The sequence below is a fragment of the Vicia villosa genome, unplaced genomic scaffold (genome assembly GCF_029867415.1).
Source record: "Vicia villosa cultivar HV-30 ecotype Madison, WI unplaced genomic scaffold, Vvil1.0 ctg.001319F_1_1, whole genome shotgun sequence".
Lineage (NCBI taxonomy): Eukaryota > Viridiplantae > Streptophyta > Magnoliopsida > Fabales > Fabaceae > Vicia > Vicia villosa.
Genome location: NW_026705573.1, coordinates 285,587 through 290,000, shown reverse-complemented (window position 1 = coordinate 290,000; position 4,414 = coordinate 285,587). Strand labels below are relative to the sequence as shown.

The 4,414-nt window shown below is 33.5% G+C and overlaps 1 long non-coding RNA gene across 4 annotated transcripts; it reads left to right on the top strand.

Annotated features, from left to right (window-relative positions):
* The first annotated feature begins 47 nt into the window (after positions 1-47).
* Positions 48-4,011, top strand: LOC131634599 (uncharacterized). Of its 4 annotated transcripts, none has more exons than XR_009293584.1 (6): positions 48-468; positions 922-2,705; positions 2,894-2,948; positions 3,081-3,236; positions 3,348-3,510; positions 3,661-4,011. It is a non-coding gene; the product is annotated as an uncharacterized LOC131634599 (long non-coding RNA). The 4 variants fall into 4 exon arrangements; XR_009293585.1 differs by having other exon boundaries at positions 57-1,060; positions 2,567-2,705; XR_009293586.1 differs by having other exon boundaries at positions 58-468; positions 2,567-2,705.
* Positions 4,012-4,414: the final 403 nt, after the last annotated feature.

Here is a 4,414-nt window from a genome sequence, read left to right as displayed (position 1 = left end):
TTCAAACCTTACAAATCAAATTAAATATAAGAGTGAAGAGTATCAAAATTAACATAACGTGGCCTAAAATTTCCATTTAGAAAAGTAACACTTAACATAACGTGCTAAATATATGGAACAAAGACAGAAACATACGCTCTCCTATTTCTTATTGAAATTGCGTTTTGATAAGCGATTTTTCTAAATCACTTTTAAGAAGTGTTTTTATTTTCATTCCAAGATCACTTGTTTCCAAACGCCATTCTATATTTTCTCGTGAAACTATGCTAATAAAACTCTAACAACTTGATTCACAAACGAAAGATTACCGGTGAAACCGAATGTTGTTGTGGCGTAATTCCGGCCGGGGAAGCGTGTCCGGCGGCATGCTCGGTTGGTAGAAGAACGGTGGTCAAGACGGAGAGACGCGCGGATCTTGGCGTGGTGGACTCACAGTAGCAGCATTTCCGGTTGTTCTTGCGTGTTTTGGTGAGTTCTCCTTTTCTTGCGAGTTTTCCTCTTCTTCACTTCTGTACGATTCTATGTTGCAGAATTGCTGTTGTGTTGGTATTATTGTTGATTGATACTTTGTTCTTGCTATTTGCTTTCAATGTAAAGTTTTTCACCTTGCACACAAGGTGTTTGATGAAAAGTCTCAACCAAATTCTTTCACTTTTTTTCTGTTTCAGTTTGGCTTTTGCTTTTGTTTTCTCATATTCATATCAGTTTCATTTGGAATGAGATTTGATACAGTATCGTGTGGATTTCTGAAATTAGATGATTTTAAGTTAGATTGAGTATAAACTTAGGTGATTTTTGTAAACAAGGTGTTTGTTGAAATGCCACAATGAATTTACTCATGTTGATTTTAAATATGCCACTTACATATTGGTAAATTAATAAAATTTTAGACTGACCCTTATGTGTTAAAATTTACCTCAGTTTTTATTAGGCGGATCTTCATGTTTCCTCTTAGTAGACTGCCAATGCTAAGCTCTCACATAATGTTGTTTATTAGTGCTTTCCCAAGTGTCATATGTACTAATCCACAAGTTCCTTGCTATGGTTACTGATATATCAGGTATGAACCTATCCCAGTATCATCAATATCAGGGTCTGGAACTGGAGAGCTTCTTGACCTTTTTTTTATCACCAACTAATAATAAGTTAAATTATGTGTTTTAGACTTAAATCATCTCTGTTTTACTTTTATGACTTATTGTTGTTTCTCTGAACTTTTAAAAGCTGAGAACCAAATTAAATTGAAGACCTATCTAGAAGTTAATATGGCTTTGAATCCATATGTGGAATCTATTTCCCTTCAAACTTATATTTTTCTTATTTTTCTTCTTCATACAAGTAGCTGTTTTACAAAAGATTGTAATGGGTTGTTTGCTTATTTCCCTTCATGGACAAGTCCTAAACTAGTAGGGTATTTGGAGTCATTGTCATTCACCTTGTTTCGAACTCGGAAGGGGTCACGATCCCGTGTTTCGAATCTATGTCATAGTGCCTACCAAATTTCTTATCTCAATCATATAGGAGCTGCAGAATGAATTGAGAGGTGTAGCTCTAAGTGTGTTCACATCAAAGATTGACCATAGGGAACAACAGATTTGGTACAATATTCATTTTGTTATCGAATTCCAAACAAACTGGTGACAGGAAATAATCTACAGCTTCATAGTTTTAGTTATGAGTAATTAAGGTGTATTTTTATTATTTTTGTATACTTTGAGTTTATATCAATAACTATGTTAATTATCTAACTACATTGTTAATATAGAATTTCATATGTAAATGAAATAGAGAAAACAAATATAGTTTCATCAATTTTATGATTTTATGATTCCTTGATAAAATAAGACAAGTTTGAAACTTAATCCGTGTTTTGGATAAAATGAGTCATTTAAGTGTTTATAACTTAATCATTTATAATGAGTTTATGTATAATTTATTTCCCCAATAATGTATAGACAATAATTCTTGCAAAGGTTTTACAGTTATAAAGGTTCGATAATCAATCTTTGCAAATTTTTAATATGCATCAGAACCAAATAAAATTACCAGTTACTCTCTATCAGCATAACAGTCATTTTGTCTATCTAAGCTCTATCCAACAATAAAATTGGAGTCTATGCAAATTAGTCATTCTATATTAATTACATTAGTTTCAATGTTGTTAACTAATTACTATTATCTCTATTATGATATGGTAAATTAATTATATTATAGATATTACGATATGGTAAATTAATTATATTATATATTGAAATCCCATACGAGGATTGCATGTTTTTCTTATCTACATCAGGTATATTTTCAATGGCTAATGATTATTAGATTCAATAATTTTAACTAATCATATACTTTGTCAGCTTCAACACAATTTTTAGCTTCTTCGATCATTCTATGAGGTATCTGATCCAAAACCTCTTTTTTCGGATTAACCCCGGTGATTCTTAAATGCGGAGGTGCAATCCACTGAGCAGGAAAGCAATCACTAACGCCAGAAAGCAACGAGACCATACGAAGTTTATTCTAGTTTTCATGGTACATTTATATAATGGTTGGTTATTGTGTGTAGGTAAAGGCTCGATCTTTGCCTCTTGATAAGCACACCTTAGTTGCTCATTTGAGGAAGGAATTTAATGAAGTTGTGGCAGTAAGAGGTGATGGGACCAATGGAGCTCCAGCTTTTCATGAAGCTGATATTGGATTTGCATGTAGGTGCACTTTCCACTTATTTTTTATAGACAAATTTTAGTTGGTTATGTTAGTTTCCAGTGTTTGATCTCGTTTCTCTCGACTCACCAACCGAGCTATTTGTTTGGGACATGGCTGTTTTGCAATAATGAAAACTTGTGAAGAATTTTATTGACATATATTGATGTTCTTGTTTATTTTGGAACAGGCTGATCCTGAAACTGACGAAGTCTATACACATGACTCTTCAACCGGTAACCAAAGTAGGTTTAGTTGTTCAACTTGATAATTTGTTATTGCATATCCATGATTTAGTTCTCTAGTTTTCTTTGACATCATCTCAAGCCAATGATGAGTAACTGTACCAAAGATTGTCTCATTTTCCTCTTTTGCAGTATGACTAGGAGGCAATACTGGCATCAGACTTTGGCCTTAAACAAAACCGTCAACCGACCAAATTCTTTTGCAAGACTCTAACAGCTAGTGACACAAGCACTCACGGTGGATTTTCTGTTCCTCGTAGAGCAGCTGAGAAAATATTCCCACCTTTGGTATGTATACAATATTATCGTTTTTCTAGATTCATGTTAGCAAAATTTGGTTGAAGTTTATGTGGTCCATCTGGATTTAGCTTGTCTAAGCTGACATATGTGTTTTGATAGGATTTTTCAATGCAACCTCCCGCTCACAATTCGTGGTTTCTTCATCAGTGATATCCAGCGACAGTATGCATATTAGCATTTTAGGTTTGTGGCGCGAATAGACAGCAGCCCGCGCTTTCTGCATCAGTGATATCCAGCCTTTTACTATTTATCACAATCCAAGGTACGACTTGGCATGTATGTATGTATTGTCATACACGACATGGAATGGTATTCATTATTAAAAGGTGTATTATATAGTAGTTGTCTTACTGTATTAATACTGAACTTCTTTATGAGCTTATTGAGGCGGTTATTTTCAAACTAATTACAGATTGGATGGGATGAATCGACAGCTCGTGAGCGCCCAAGCAGAGTCCATACTTTAAATGCTTCGTTACAAAGACAAGAACAAGATTTGTTGGGTCTTCTTCTCATCCACCACAAATGAAGATGGCGTAAATGAATCAGATGAAGAAGACCTTAGTAGTAATTTTGATTTCTAATTTTTTTCTTTTTGACTTGGTTGTAATTTGGATTGTCTTGTTAACTTAGTTGACAAATGATTAGTAATAGTTTGGTTTTTGAGTCGTTTTTAATAATGTGATTATGTAAATACTCGTTACTAACTTTGTTGTAAAATTTATAGTAACTTGTTCTATGAATTTGAATTTATCTTATTTAATTTCAGAACATTTTAAATATTAATTTTATTTTTATATTATGGTTATTTTAATATATAGTTTATAATGTTTCAAACATCTATTAAAATAAATTTTCTTTTAATTTGAGATTGAAATTACCTGCGGATTTTTCTGCGGACATAGATTTGCTGCGGATTTTCCTGTGACAATACCTGCGAATTTACCTGCGGATATTTCCTGCGGATTTATCTGCGGAATTTCCTGCGGAACTTCCTGCCGAAAATATTTTAGCTGGGGACACTAAACCGCAGGAAAATCCGCAGGAAACATGTTTCCTGCGGAAATTTAGCTAAATTCCGCAGGTAATTCCGCAGGAAATTTGAGCATTTCTAGTGGTGTCTCTTCTGTGTGGGTTTTCTCGATTGCTTCTATCAACTTATTATA